General features: G+C 50.7%; 1 protein-coding gene across 2 annotated transcripts in view; it reads right to left on the bottom strand.

Moving 5' to 3' along the window:
* The window catches only part of ZFHX3 (zinc finger homeobox 3), an 813,079-nt gene that overhangs the window by 308,106 nt on the left and 488,648 nt on the right, over positions 1 to 16,325 (bottom strand). For both annotated transcript variants that reach the window (XM_059714010.1, XM_006258819.4), the window contains one exon: positions 4,563 to 4,669. The gene's annotated coding sequence lies outside the window, so the exon portion shown is untranslated. The remainder of the gene's footprint in view (positions 1 to 4,562; positions 4,670 to 16,325) is intronic.

The following is a 16,325-nucleotide window of genomic DNA, read 5'->3' as shown; positions in this document are numbered from 1 at the left end:
CGGAAAACGACTGCAATTGCATTTGTTGCAGAATGCAAATCACCCCATAACCTCTTTTTCGGACTATCTCAAACCATGATCCTCTGATTCTCTTTAAACAATACGTATCTGTAAAGAAACATGTTAAGCTACCTCAGATGCCCAAACCCCTACCTGGCTCCAGAAACTAGCAAACTGCAGACTATCATCCAAGTGATCACAACCTCAGTCAGTTCATTTATTTCTCCATCCATCCATTTCCTCTGCCCATTTTGAATCTCACAGAGTTGCAAATAATTTAGATTTTCAACTCTTTGGGAAGTACATGTGCGTAGCGCGCGGTGTCTTTTATACACACGCATCCCCAAGCGCGCGCACACACAACACAAAAAAAAAGCATCACACTTGAGAGTGTAGGCATGCATGCAAAACAATGAAATGCCAGAGTTTAGGCTGTGCTCTAATTAGCCACTCAATAACATTGGAGAAATCACATTTGTTCCCCCTGTATGAGGCTTCATTAAATACACCATTTGAAATGCAGGGAATTATTACATTCAATCAGGGGTAGAGAATTCAACTTCTTGCTCTTTGCATGCTCTCCAAGACGTAGGGGACAGGAATCGAGCAAGAGGAAAATTCCTTTTAGCAGATCTTATGTTTCGCTGAAACATTTGAATGTTGATTCAAGTTAGTTTTGAGGTTATTCAGGGGATCCAGGACTCGAGTTTATTGTGTAGCAAGTCACAGGTGCATGTGCTGTGCAGCCTGCTCCTAATGAGCGCTTTGGTAAATGAGCCTAACAGTTTTCCTGTGCATGCTCAAAGGACAACTTTCAAAGGCTTGTAACTCAGCTAAATCAAACTCAATTTTCACCAGGACATTCAAAGGCTTTTTTCCACTGTTAAGGCTTTTTCTCTGCCAAATTTCAATTGAGTTACTTCAGCATTAGAACAGCTTTGAGGAAGAGACAAAGATATTTCTTAATAATGGAAAAGTATAATATTTTACTGTCGTCATTTTCAAATGCAGCAGAGACAAGTTTGTTCCAGCTTGAAAACCACGCTCAGTCAGAGACCAAAGGCACGGAAAATCTCAGCCCGAAAAGTTTTGAAGACTTATTATGAGAAACTAAAAAGAACAAGTTGCCATGAAAGAACTTGGGCAGCCTCAATAATAGCACTTGCACCCACTCCTAGCATATGAAATAGAATATTATTATTTTTAGTAACAAGAGCAACAGACTACTTGCTTCATGGTGCTTTTTGCTTGCGCGTCAAAAATTGAGCAGGCTTCCCATTTATTTGCAGCGGCATTTTGATATTTAACCTATTAATCTTTTCATGGCCTGGCTTCTACAATATATATTTTTAGACATCTTCTTGCAGTAGTGTAAGCAGAGACACTAAAGCGAACAGCTCCAAGCCCTACCGATTATATTCACTCACCCCCTCGTTCCCCTTCCAAGTGTCGTTCATAGCTCCTCGCGCTCTCGGCTCTCCAGCCAGCTGCTTTCTGGGCTCTCAGTTCCTCAGTGCAAAAATATTGGGGGGTCCATATTGTATAGCAACAGCCCAGGTTTTCAGGCAAACATAGATTAATTGATATTTGGAAGTTGGTGGCGGAGCGCTCTCAGTGGAAAGGTGTCGGGCCGGGTCCTTGCACCAGTCGTGCCCTTGTGCGGCTACCATCGCAGCTCGTGGGACTGACTGCGTGTGAAAGCTCTCCGCAGAGCCGATGGCACCACGGGCCCCAGGCCCAGCACGGCTAGCTCCACGCCTCTGGGTCACAGCACCGGGGTACGGAGCATGTCCCAGACACCGCGGGGAAAGGAAGACGCCTGGCCCAGGGTGGGATTACACCAGTCTCCGGGGGGTGAAACAGCTCCTTGAGAGCGGCTGCAGCTCAGCGCCCCATGCAGAGCGGGGTAGAAGCTACTTTGATTTCTGCAACTACAGTGATCAAGAGGGACTTCCCTGGGAGGAGAGACTAAGCAGGCCACAACTAAGGCAGGGGGCTGGCCCCGATGATCTTACAAGGTCCCTTCCAGCCCGAATGTCATGAAATCTATGAAAAGGGGATTGGAGGGACGCTCCATCAGTAGGTGCTGAACAGGGTCGGCCTCTCACTCAAAACCTCTTCAACCTCTGGAGGCTGGAAGTTGCACGGGAGAGGAGGAGGAGGAGGGGGTGGAAGGTGCCTTGCTCACCGTCTCCCCAACATGCGCCCCGCAACGCTGCGAGAGACGGGATGCTATCTGACCCCAGGCATGGCATTTCTTAACTCTTCTCATAACAAGGTGGCATAAAGTACTGCTTCGCATGCTCTTCAGATATAAAATTCACTTCTCTCCTAGGAAAATCCAGCAGCACTTCAGTGTCCCGTGGAAATCAAGAAATTGCAGAACGCCTTTGGTGCCCCGGCTTCCTCGGAGAGAGGTGGTCGAGCGGCTCTGGGCATTCCCAGGCCGACTTGCTGCCTCAGTGTATTGCGTTATATTCATTTTTAAATATTGATTAAAAAAAATAAATAAATCACATTTATAGCATGACAGACCTGCCTGAGCTACGGCACAAAGACGTGAATGCCAGATGGATGCAGCCTGCCGCTCCTCCCCAACCCGCTCCCACTGCAAGATTAGGATTTTCATATTTCTCTGCACTCCAGCCTCCTCCTCCCTTTCTCGGTGTCATTTCTCTTGTCTTCCCTCTCCCCGTTCTGCTAATCTCTCTCTCAGATCAAAGTCACGGATATCAGCTAGAGCTCAGGGCGGGTGGTATTTCCATGCCAATAGCCCCTCTTCACCTCGCTGGATTTAATTTTTAAGGTATAACACACCACAGACAAAACTGGTAGAGGGACTTGCAAAAGTTTCCAGCCTAAATGAAAAAAGGCACGGGTACTTGGTTTGGGATCCTCTGGGATATTCTGAACCACAAGAACCTCGCTGTCTGTTGCAGACTTTCCCAAAGTTTCCAACTCGTCCGTGAATACGACGAGTCTCAGACGCTGGAGGTGCAGCCGATGTACGCACAAGACTTGAGATAAACCACGTTAAAGAGGACTGCTTAAGGGATATACAGCCCCCAATAAAAGTAAATTAATAATAAAAATCCCCAAGCCCTACCCCAAGCACAATCTTATTCTAATGAGAGGGAAATAAATGGCCATCTATGAAGTCCACTATAAACTTTGCCGCTGTTCTCATTTTTACATGGAAGATGCTTCAACCCTACGGTGATTGGTGGCAGTCGAAAACTCCAAGATATATGGACAGATTAAAAAGAGGCACTTTGGGATGACACAGGCAATTCCAGTTAAACAACTGTATCAAGAAAAATGAACCTTGGATGAAACGGTGAACTTGGAGAACAGGGGCTTTTGTGCTGGAAACGTAAGACCCTGAACAAATTGCTTGAGAATCAATAAATACAGGAAACAACCATAAAAAAACCCCAAACAAATAAACTCCGTCCCCAAGCTTGACTAGAAGTATTTTAAGTATTGTCTAGGGTAATTCTCTTTGAGGAAGAATGGCAGACTCCTTAAAGGAGCACGAACGTAGCACAGGACCCGGCAGATTGTACATCCCGTAGCCACCGTTATTTTCGAGAGGCGTCCAACGTTACGCCAGCGCGATGAGCATTGAGACACCGGTCGCAAAGATGAGAGCCAAATTCACCACGGGCGCAAGCAGACACGTCTCTGCTAAATGATGTCCGCTGACAGTAAAGAGCGAAGCACCGAAGAACGGCAGCAAGGAGCCCCCCTTCGCCCCCGCCCCGGGTCCCCACTCGGGACCTCTCTTTGCTGCTGCAAACCCATTTGGCTCCACGGCCACTCCCAAATCCTTCTCGGTGTCGCAGCGTCCTTCCCCTGCAGCTCACCGCCACCTTGTCTGCGGTTTCTCACCCCCAGGGGGTCGAGGAAACAAATCACCCCTTTCATAGTTGGCAGCAGCTTTTTATGAAGTCCCTTTTTTGCAACGTCCCTCAAGGTGTTAACAGCCTTTTTTATCCCTTCTGATCGAATCAACCCATTTTTAGCCTCTATCAGCAATGACCCTCCCCCATCTCTTTACTTTAAATCCCTTCTTTCTACAAGTCCTTTCATAGCAACTCAGCAGTAGGCTGTGGCCTATAAAAATACATGGCCTCTCTGAGCCAGTTGGTCTCTAAGGTGCCACCCTGTCCAGGAAAGGGGGAGATTACCTCAAAGATTTCTTTAAAATCAAGAAAAATGTATTACTATTAGCTCAGTCAAAGCCACAACTCAGCGCCCTACCCAACAGAGAAGAGCATCTAGCAAGAGAGGTGCTACAGAGTATTTTATGTAAATGGTCCCTGTAAAAAGCATATAATCAGGAGAGAAAAATAAATCAAATATTGATGTTAACTAGCAAACAGTAAAAATGCCACAAAAAGCTTTGGAAATCTCTGGTTTAAAATAGCAAATAGCAGCTGCTTTCTCTGTAAGCACACCTCTCTTAATCCATATTCTTTATATTACACATCCTTGGACAGCTATCAACATAAAAATCATTTTTACAAGTCTTCAGGCAAGTAGGTGAAAGCTTTCCCTACCTCAACAGGCAGATACGGCGAGCTCTGGGCGCTGCCAAGGACTGGACAATAAACGGTGGTTCCTATTCAGATCAAAACGAGTCGACATGGACGGTCCAAATCAGCACCTGGAAATAAGAAAAATAACGCCTGTGAAGAGATTTGAAGAAATAAAATCACAAGATACATGACAAGGGCAGGGGCTGGAGCGGGGCCCCTCCGAACCAGAGCACAGACCCAGCTCTCGCTGCAGGGACCTTTTCCCAATTCAAACGGCATTCCTGCTCGCCCAGCCACAGGTCTTAGCTTCTCCACTCCACCTACAAGCGGCACGTCTCCATCCTACGTCAGCGCTGTGTCCTGTAACGGCCACGGCCACGGCCACCTCCCGTGGCTGCTACACGTGGGCAAGGATTTCAGGAGACCCTGAGCAGTGCCAGCTGCGTTTAGCTCATCTAATAGCAAGGGGAAACCCTGGGGCGCGTCTGGACTCCATGGCCTCAATGAAGAAACTTCCAAGTCGGTGCCAAGTTCGAACAACGGGCGCACAATCTCAGCTTTCATCTTCACTCGATTCCGGCTGACCCCTATCCCTTGGCTAACACGGGGAACACGAGGCATCCAAGGAGGAGGAAGAAGAGAAAAGCCGTATTGGAATAAAGGGCCGGGGTCCAGAGAGCCGAAGGCGTTGCAACAGGTGGTTTGTGCGAAGCACGATGCCGCCTCCAGCGCCATTCGATGCACAGCGAGGGCTTAGATGAAGCACTGAATGCGACCCAAAGGCGTGAAAGCATCCCCTCACCTCTGCTCTGCCCCCCTCGCCCCTGCATGGGATTTAGTTTAGGAGAAAATCTCAGAAACCTACTAAGAGCTGCATCGCTCAAATGATGTCTTCCCTTCTCCCCGTATTGCCACGAGCCTATTCCCCCCCGCTCTGTCTTTATAATGCCGGTGCTCATTTTACCTCTCTTGTTTCTAATATGCCTAGAAAATGCCATTCGCATCCATGGCACTTGACAGCAATGCAAAAATTACATCAGAAAAGGCAAAATGAGCCAACATGATGGATAAATGCTATGAATCCCTTAATAGGAAAGAATATATTTAAATGCTTGCTTTGGAGACAGGGCACCCAACCTGGGACACGGGAAGTACGAGGCACCTCTCAGAGCCACAAAGAGAGGCGACTAACCAGAGGCGCAAGGCCTGCCATAATGTTTGGTATAAAGAAAAATATTGAAGCCAGGCAATGCGTTTCACTGATCACTACTTCCATGCAAATACTCGTACAAAATAAAGCAGTTGAGGATGTCGGGCATCCGCATCATTAGCCCACCACGAATTTTTCATTTCATTCCACAGATTTATATGCCACCTACCCCCCGAAAAAGGCTCAGCCCAGTTTTAGTGATTATTCAGATGACTGCGTTCATCAGCTCCTTTGCTGCCCCTGTAGCTGCAGAGCCACGACCTACGCTGGCCAGAAGGACACGTTTTACTGGTGTTTCCGCAGTAAAGCGACGAGACGAGCTGGCAGAGGTGCAACGCGATGTTTTTGCACCTTGGGTGGCAGCAGCCGACACCGGGCGCCCTCCAAGCCGGTGCCGAGCTGGCACCACTCACCTCCCCCTTGTCACACTACACGTTAGTATTGTGTGTGCAGAAAGCAGTGCTCAAGGCTGTTAACCTAGCACCGTCCTGGATAAGCGCTCTTGGGATCTCCCCCAGACCCCCTCTGCACGGTCACCAGTCTTGCTCGGTCCTCTCCTCCGGTGGCAGTGCGTCGGGTCTGCATCCTAGGCTGCGACGCCTCTGGGCAAGGGCCACAATCTGTTCTTGCAGCATCCAGGACAACGGGGCTATGGCACCCTCGGGGACTGCCACAGTGCCATGCCACATGGAGAAATCAATGCATCCCACAACCTTCTCACACCTTAAACCCGAAATATGACTTCATTAGCAATGCCTTCCTCTAAGGGCGTTATGTCCTGGACATACTGAATCATCATCTCCATCCTTGCCTTATTTCTCATCAAAAACTTTATTGTTTTTTCTGTCCCTTTAGTCCCATGATACTCTTTCTCCAGCGAAAATATCCCTTTGCAAGGAAGGAGGTTAAACAGCTCCAAACCCCTCTGCCACCTCAAGCAGCTGCTGATGCTACGAACCCCCTTTTCCAGGGGGTGGCAGGAGGGTTATCCCACGGGCCCCCGCAGACTCCCTGGCACCACACCTTTCTCAGACTGGCGGGAGAGGGAAATCCTTCAACTCTTGAACATCACTGGGACTAGAGTAGCGCCCTGCATCGCTGACAGCTCATTTGCAGGGACTGGCAAGCCCACATCCTTACTGGGAGCAGCATCTTACTGGGAAGAGGATGAGTGGCTCTGCCCCAGCAGGTAATCTGGGGGTACATCCCCCCTCTCTGGATTACACCTGCAGAGGGAGGAGGGAGAACAACCCCACCGTCGGCACTGCCCGCCCCACCGGATCAGCCAGGCGGGAAGGGAAGCCCTTCTCCTCCATCGTGCCACGTACCCAGCACCTCTTCCCCTCCTGACGCGGGCGACGTCCTCTTGCTTCCCAGGGCAAAGCCAGCGGAGACCCAGCGAGGGCCCAGCCTGCAGCCGGACTCGGCAAGAGAAGGGCCAGCACCGGGTCAGGGACACTGGCTCGCGCTCTCCCCGCTCCCAGAGCGGAGGGTGTTGCAGCAGTGGGAGAATACACTCGTCTCGGGGCCCACGCTGACCTCCCCTGCCTGCCTCTCCCCCTGGAGAAAGGGATCGTTACGGGGCCTGCCCCGAGCAAGGCGTTGTTTGATGCTGCCTCTCGCCCCCAGGCTTGCTGTAGGGAGCCTCTGGAGCGCGTCCCCACTGCCCTGTCCTTGCTGCTGCATCTCCTTCTCCATCAGCGGGGATTTTCTGGCCCTACGAAGCCCCCCTCAGACCGCACAACAGGGGCATGGCGAGTTAAATCTCGGAGGGTGCGTAATCTCCTATAATATAAAGATGTGGACGGAGAAGCAGAGAGAGAAAAACCTCTCCCAGGCAGGGAGACAAGGTAGGCGGTTGCCCAGACACTGCCCGCCGGAGAATGACATGTAGAAAGCACCCCCGGCTGTCTTTGTGCATGGGGCTGTCTGGCAGCTCCTGTTGTGGGGCACCGCTCTGAAAAGCTTAGGCATCTGTTTTGTCTTGTTCCATGCCCACATACTGAGGCCGCTTGTTTTCATCTGATCGCAATTAGCACCGTGCTAAATTCCTTGTGCCCTGCACTAATTCAGGAGGATGAGCATGTCACACCCTGCCAAGAATTACAGCTAGTCACAGAGGACCCCGGGGCAGGCCGACCCTTTCATTAGGCTTTTGTTTCAAAAGAGCGCGCGGGTGGAAGTTTTAATGCGTGTCCTCCTTTCTGTTGGAAATAACTGTAGAGGCACCGGAGGGTGCAGATGCCATCTAGTACGGTCGTGTGCGTGTGCAGACGTGTGTGCATGTGTGTGCGTGCAACGCAACCGGCGCTCCTCACTACCAGAGACTGACTGCCGGGTTAGAAAAACAAGACCCAGTGCTTTTGAGATGCTGGAAAATGCCAAATGCACCCGTGCTGCAAACCGGGGCTACCGACCTCTCCAGCAGCAACACAAATAATAAAAAAAAGAGTCTAGCAACGACATGAAAAGCTAAAGCAAAATATGCCACTAAATGTTATAACCGCCGTCAGACCCTTCTCCACTTCTCTGAAACTGCGCGGATGTTTAAACAAATGTTCTCAGGGCAGAAACGTTCCCGGCTTGCACTCGTCTGACTAGATATAACATCTTCAAAAAGCTTGAGAGGCAAATGGAAAGAAAACAACCAGTGCTGTTAGCATTGCACGGCCCCGGCTGCCCGACACCGACTCCTCTAAGCACGGAGGATTTCTCCAACGAGCAGCTCGCCCATGGAGCCATCCTTTCTCAGTGCAGAAGAGTGGCCACTGGAGGGAGGGAGAGTCCTCCGACTGTCAACCCGTCCTCCATCGTGCCTGGATATCGCCGGGGTCTCAAAGCAGCGAGTGGCACGACACGCCCTGTCCATACGCAGCAGGCCGGGCTTCTGCCTCGAGCCACGGCTCCTGACCTGGGTCGCTTTCTCACCCCTGGCACGCGGCCGCGGGGCAGCGTTATAACCGGCGCCGCCGAGCCGGTGGTAAAAAGGCACCCCCGGACTCCGTGCGCTGAGCTAGCATCCGTCTTTATTGCTCTAAGCGGCGATTTCCCTGGGCCGGATGACAGAATCACTGCCTTGTATAAATCTGGCCGGGCCATTTCAGGAAGATTTTTTGCTTTCCCGAGCCCACCATGATAACTTCCATTTAGAGGGCTCCTCCATGTTTCACCATCCAGACATCTCCGATTGTTCAATCCTGTATTTATAGTGTGTGGCACAACCTCAGTAATTCAAACTAATGATGAGGAGAGCGCTGTGAATTGCTAAAACTGTGCGAGCGACTAGGCTGAAGCCTACCAAGGCTCGTGCATCTCTGAACAAGTCGGTCTATAAGGTGCTACCCTGCCCTGCCTTGAAACTGTCAGTGTATGAATAAACACGGCTAAAATGCATCGCAAAGCACACGGATGGACGGTGATAATTACAGTCTAGTTTTATGTAGCACTGATGCCGACTCATAAAGGCGCCGTGATGCGCTGGGTCAAACCGGCCACGTTTTAGCCCGACTCGTGTCACGCGCCTCGTTGCTTATTTAGGCGAAGGCAGCCTTGTACCTGGGCCTTGCACCCCAAGGAAATGCTGCTGAAATGAGTGCCGGGCCTTTTCTGCTCAACTAGTTAAGCCTCGTTATCGTGCTCCGAGACTCGCTCTTTGCTGAACTGTGGGGACGACGCACGTTCCTGTGCAAACGAGGAGGTAGAACAAAAAGCAAGACATTGCCAAGTTAAACACGTCTCTTCAAAAGAGCAGTCTCTGTTCTCCGGCAGAAAGAGGAACCTGATGAGCGTCACGTGGAAAGCATCACGCGCTGCTCCACGACAGCATTGCGATGCCGAAGTGCGAGAGGAGGATGCACCGGAGAGACAGAGTGCACAGGAGGAGCAGGGAGCGTCGGCATCTCCGGGAGGAAGGTTACTGCACCGTACCACGCAAACAGCACATCTGCATGGGGATTTTTACGCTCGGGTTTCTATCCCATTTGTCTGTATAATTTATATTCCCTGACCCAGTGAGGGTAAGTTGGTTGTACAGTTTGATTTAAGGAACTGGGCATTTGATCTGTAATTGTTTTTCAATGGCTGTATCTTTTTCTGTGTTATTGCTTTACATGGCTTGGGTTTGTACAATATTGAAAATCAATAAAATGCATGAAAAAAATGTATTTTTTTCCTTAAAAGTGAAATGATCTTGTTAGGATTCTGGCACAGCCATTTTAAATTGGATAGCCTCCTCTTCTCCCCCCTTTCCTGTGCTCTAATATACTTATGGATCAAATCTGTAGGTATCAATACTAGCACCAGATGTGGAAGCAACGGCACTGTAGACCTAGCCCGTTAGAAAAAGGCGATCAGTATATGCTACATGAAGATACCATGCCTCCAGCTCAGCAAAGTACTTAAGCATGTACTTAATCCCAATGCCGGCTGAAGTTAAACCTTTAGATAATACTGTGACCCCCACTGACCACATATCTGAGACCCCGCAGTCTTTAATGCACTAACCCTCATAGCATCCCTCTGGGGCAGGGGACGCAGCTGTGAACGAAGGCACAAGGAGAACCGGTGATTTGCCCAAGGTTACGATGGACGCCTGTGGCAGAGCACGCACTTAAACACCGTTCCTGGCCGCCTCGTACGTGTGGTATTCATCGCGCTGACCCACCCGATTGCTCAGTGCCAGAGGAAATGCTTAAGTCTTATAAATGTGTGCACCTAAGAGAAGTACCCCTGCTTTCGGCTCCTTCTGGTGTGGCGCGGCGGACTGAAGGTAGAACAGAAGTACAAACCTTACTCTTTACTCCAGACTAAGATAACAATACAGGTCCGATGCGAGGTAATGGCCAGGAGGAGATGAGAAAAGGGTAGCTACTTAAAGAGATTAAGGGATTCACCGCGGTGCAGTTGAAAGGCCCCGCAGTCTTCTTGTGACCATTTATACCCAACGGGAAAGACACCCACCCATTATAGCGTTAAACAACAAAATCACCCAGGGATAATGGGGAGGAAATGACACCATTTGAAAAAAGACTGGGAATTCATGGTGGCATGTGACACCTCCACTCCATCACAGGATGGTATAAAATGACCCAACGAGGGATGCCAAGGACAAGGGGTCGTCCCGATCCCCGGCTCCGCTCTCAGCGCGACGTTACCCGATCCCTGCATGGAAAGCTGCAATGTGTGCACCGGGTACACGAGCGGAGCTGTGCAAAGAGCTGCTGCTTTGCTTTCGCTGCCAAACAGAAAAATACAACTAAGATTTCAGGTAAACCGGAAAGGATCTTTTTTTCAGCTTTTTTTCCACTGTAACAAAATCATTTTGGGTTAAATCACACATTTTGGGGTGGTTTTTATATTTCCAAAGTTAGCTCCACTTCAAGATGAAACACCACGCTGAAACAGCGAGCTGAACGGAAGTAGTCTCACTATTTTAAAAAAATATATATTTCTCTTATTTTTTTTTCAGTTGACTCTTTTGACAAATTAATCCAGAATTCACAAGCAGGTTCACTCGGCTGAAAACTGTATTTTTCAGCAAATAAAATGACTTGCATGGAAAAATCGGCATGATTTTCATATTGACATATTTTTGGGTACCCACTTAGTTCCCTGAGACTGGATGAAAATCAGCTATTAAAGTCCAGGCTTGGCTGGCTGGCTTGGACCTTCGCCTTGCTTTGGTTTTTTTAAATAGGATTTATTCACCCATTTCAGTGTATACGCTGCCCTTCCCAAAAAGGCTCCTGGGCACAACCTTCAGGGGTTTTCAAGCCACTTCCTTGAAGGAGCATCTTCCCGACAAGTCGCGGGTCTCTGCAGATGTACACCACTCGCCCGTGCCGGAGGTCAGACCCCCGTCTCGTGAAGGGCGCGTGGCTCTTGTGCAGTCAGCGGAGGTCTGGCCATTTAGAGCACCGAAGGATCTGTCCCACTGTAGGGAATTATTCATTATTGTATCCCTTGACTGATATTTAATACACACTTTCGGCTGTTTTTAGAGGTACATTACTCCCTGGTCTGTGATGCTTTCGTTCATCCGAAAAAGCCCAACAAGCTGTAGATACGGAGGCAAACGAAGGCCGGAAGGTACAAAGTGCTAAGTGGCCCCTTCTTTAAATTGATAACTCACTTTCCAAAGTACCAGCTGCAGTGAAGACATGCACTAATTGCATGACAATTTGTATATTTTTAAACTAAAATAGTTTTTAGTTAGAGCAGCGCATAAAAAGAATCCGAGTCAAAACACACTGTAATTATTTATTCATTTGTTTTTAAATAGTTGAAAAATGTCCAAACAGACTGCTTTGAAAATTCATCCAAAATTTCCCCCTAGGCTGTGACCTTGTGGCCAAGTTTAATTTCAAAGCAATTTGAAAGAAGGTTTTTATAACCAAAAGCATCAAGTGACACTGAACTCTTTCTGCTTTAGAGAACTCTTCTTTGTTTGGTTTTTTGCACACTAGGGCTACTACGCAACGTTGAGGCCTATGCCCTGGGCTGCAAGCATGCGCGCTCTACTGGGACACCCAGAGCCAGCGCTGACAACTCTCAAGAAGTTCCCACTGGTTTTCTTTCATCATATCCGGTGATTTGTTTTTTAAGGCCGTCACTCCTGGAGTCACGTGGTAATAGGGAAAACTCAGCTTTCACTTAAAAAAAAAAAAGAGTAGTTCCTAGTGTTCTCATGGTTAGAGAAAAGCATTAAAGGCTTAGAAACCAGTAGATAAAAGGAACAAAAATTCTCTTTTTTAATGCTTTGATTTTTTATGCAGTCTTGCAATATTGAGGGACTAACTCCATTCTCAAATTGGCATTACCATAAATCCCCCACTACTTTGGAGCCTACGTGTGTGAAGTGTACACTTTGTACACGTCACATGATTTGCGTGGACCATTCTCTGCACCTCTGCACACCTCGGCGGCAATGTCTGTATCCTAATACAGGACCGGCTCCATGCCCCACAACGGGGCTTCTCCGAAGTCAAAGTATCGGCGGGCGGTACTTGGTGTGGTGAGCTGCCCTGTATGTAACGAGCCTTCCCCCTCTTTGGCCACCCACCTGGTTTCTGCTCAGGTCTGGAGAACTAAGAAATTGCACTGTCCACTGCCCGGTGCAAGGGGAAATGCTGCGATCGGGGATGGGATGCAATGCCTATTCCACGCTAATGGTCGGACCCTTTGCATTATCCCAGTCGTCTCACTCTCAGGAAGAGGTGGAAATGCTGGGAGCTTGCTAGCAGTCCTTGCTTCGGCACCACCACGCTGGAGAGGGGGAAGATTTTCTTACACTCTTTGCCAGTCACTACATTCGATTTAGAGCCATGGTTTTCAACCTGTGGTCCGCAGACCCCTGAGGTATGCAGACGATGTCTAAGGGGTCCACAAAAGATGACCATGATCAATCAGAAGTATGTGAATACCTACCCTTACAATTCAAAGGGGTCTGCGCCTCCATTCAAAATTTTTTAGGGGTCTGCACATGAAAGAGGGTTGAAAACCACCGATTGACAGGATAAAATGAGGGAAATGGAGATAAGAGAGGTTCATGAAATATGCAGCAGAGGAGAGGAGTCTGAAGCCTCCAGCCTCGAAGCCTCTCCTAGAACAGGAATTGGAGACGCGATGCAGGCAGGTAGATGCATTTCATTTGCAATTTCTTGCAAACGGATCGTGGTCATGCTCCAGGGGCCCGCGCTGCACGGCGGGCCCGGGTCTGACTGCTCACGGGCGTTCGCTCCTCTGTGCTTTGATTACAGGAGAGGGTTGGTGGTTGGGGAGCGGGTGGGATAAGGGGTAGCCAATTCATCGTTGTCCATTCGTCCAGCCCTCGTGAGGAAGCCTCTGCGCTTTTCCAGCTCTGCACAGTCCTTGTGCCTGTCCATGCCAGCAGGTGCCAAGCCAGGGGTCCAGATGGATGAGCGATTCCTGCTCGCGGCTGCCCTGCTGCTGCATCCGGATGTAGAGAGAAGGCACTGGAGATGGTAGCGGCATTTCAGCCAAGCCTCAGAATGAGGTTGTTCATGCCAAATACTAACGAGCCAGTGGAGATGCCCATTGCCCGGTGCACACCCCTCTTGAGTAGAACAACGTCTGGTGCCATTCAGGTGGCACACAGTGCTGGAGTCAAACTGTCATGCCGAACTGGGATGCCCAGCTGCTCCTCTGAAGACCCAAGAGGAGGAAGCAGACCTCTCCAGAGCTTGCCCTGGTCCACTTGCACTAAGGCGTGCTAGTGACAGAGGCCGGCCCAGGCCAGAGGCAGGCTGGGGCTGGTGTCAGGAGTGCAGTGGGCTGCTATAGGCACCTGCCTAGCCAAGCAGCTTGGGGTTTGCTAATCAACGCCTCGTGTTGCACGGTGGGTTCAGGTGCGCTCTGGTTTGCAAAGCCAGGAGAGGCAACCGGGAAGTGCACCTGCCATCCACGGGGACTGGTCCCACACATGCAAGGGAAGAAAGGACTGCAGAGCAGCGCTGGGGGCAGGTGTTGCTCTTTACATGTTGAATTTATACCTGGTTCTATGCGACTACAAGAAAGTTTAATACTTTATTAAAACTGGATACACCTTGACCCTTCCATCTCGCATGCCAGCATCCTAACAACCAGCCCCATTCATTATATGAAAATAAAGAAGTGTTAAATGGAGTGTTTTCCAAAGCACTGCAGGCTTTCCAGCTGTTTGCAAACAAACAGATAAAAAGGAAAAAGTGCAGACGTGCAGAAGTGCACCGTGAGGTAACACAACCGCCGCCATCTCACTGTCAGTGCAGCTGGACATCAGCACTGCACCCTTCCTCCCCACCCTGATGTGTACGTGGATGGAGACTGCTCTTTCCATCCCAAGTCCGGGAGCAGGTTGCCGCCCAAACCACAACGCAGCTGAAGGGCCCGGCGGGGCGGAGACGAGCCCCCACGGGCGCCTGGGAGGACGCTCAGGGCACGGGCTGCAGCCTGGGACCCGCCAGACAAGCGGCTCCTTTGGCTGCGTTTGTTCCTCGTCTTAATCTTGCCTGAGCTTCCACATGACCACTCCTTTCGCCTCCAGACTTCCTCTCTTCCATGTCCTGCCTCTCCTCTCCCCGAGTCCAGCTGTTCACCTCATCCGTGCCCAAAGTTGTCATGCATTTCCTGCAGCATGTCTTTCCCTTTTCTCCTACCGCTTCAGGCTCCTCTCCCCAAGAGTCCTGGATCCAATGGCTACAGGGGGTCTGCCGAAGAAGTTAAACGACATATTAGTTTTTCATCCATGGGGAAAAAAATAAAAGAAACAAAAATGTCCGTGTTACGTGCTGTATCATGGCAAGGCCCCGGGACAATATTGTATCACATGGGTATGGCTCTACTTCTACCTGGGCTTAGTGAATCCTACACTTCTGTGATTTCACCTCCACGTTCATCCCTTAGGAAGCCGGTCAGCATTTTAGGCACTGTTAAATGTTGTAGACCTGCTTGCAAAGGCGGGGTGGAGCAGTCAGCCCGGAAACTGCCGCTACTGCTGGATCCAGCGCGAGCGCAGACCACCGAAGCCTCGGAGGATGCTCGTTTGCTGGAGCCCCCCGACCGGAAGGAAGGAGCAATTACGGCAGGCTAGATTTGGGACGCTGCATTTCCGCACAAAGACCTCTCAGCACCTGCTGCCCGGATGACAGTGAGAACCGGAGAAGCTTACGGCAGTTTGTTCTCCTCGAGATGAGACGGGAGCAGGGGAAGATTTGGACGGACCAGCAGCGTAACGAAGGGGGCGACCAGGTCCCACCTTTGTGGGGCGATCGTGCCGTGCAGCAGCAGGTGCTGCCCCAGGCGTGGAGCTGGCTCTGCCTCTGGGACGGACATTCACGGGGTGTTTAACTACCAAACCAACTCGTACCTTCACATGGCTTGTCCTCCCTTTGGGGTCCGCTGCCAGGGATGCGGAGGGGGAGGACGAGGAAGGAGGCAGGAGTGAAGGAGCACGGCCTGGCACCTGCTCACCGAGCGAAGCTGCAGCGACCCACGCAGCAATAACGCTCCTGCTTATAGCCCACAATCGCTCCCACTTAGGCTGCAATTTCCCTCCAAATGACGGCAAAGTGGGGAGCTGCCACTTACCCGGCTCTGGCTCCAGGCTGATCCCCCCCCCTCCACGCTGGTCCTGGGGTCTCCCTCTGAAGATGGCCCAGCTGCTCCCGTGCTGCTCGCTGCCACCTCCCCTGCCGGAGTTTCCTCTGGTGCCGTCTGCCACGGTCTCGCCGTCGGGCCGCTGCTCGTGAGCCCGCCGTGCAGGACAGCACGCTCTGTCCTTGGGGGCAGAGGGTGGCGAGGACCGTCTCAGCTCCCTGGTGCAGAGGCAAGCAGATGGGGAGCTGCCATCTTCTGCCTTGGAGGAGACTCCCTCCTTGCCCTTGCTGGCTGGGCACTGGGCTCCCAGCCCGTCAGCCTCACCCCAGCACCGCTTTCGGAGGCTTCTCAAAATCACGCTGCTTGCTGCGGGCGCGCAGGGGTGCGCTGTCCCGGCCAGCTGGGAGCACGCCGCGCAGCGTCTCCGAGCACCGCTCGAGACAAGCCGAGCTCAGCAAGAAGGGACGGGCGGCACGGAG

Source organism: Alligator mississippiensis, chromosome 10, assembly GCF_030867095.1.
Source record: "Alligator mississippiensis isolate rAllMis1 chromosome 10, rAllMis1, whole genome shotgun sequence".
NCBI classification, from domain to species: domain Eukaryota; kingdom Metazoa; phylum Chordata; order Crocodylia; family Alligatoridae; genus Alligator; species Alligator mississippiensis.
Note: the sequence above shows the minus strand (reverse complement) of the source record. Positions and strands in the feature narration are given on the sequence as shown.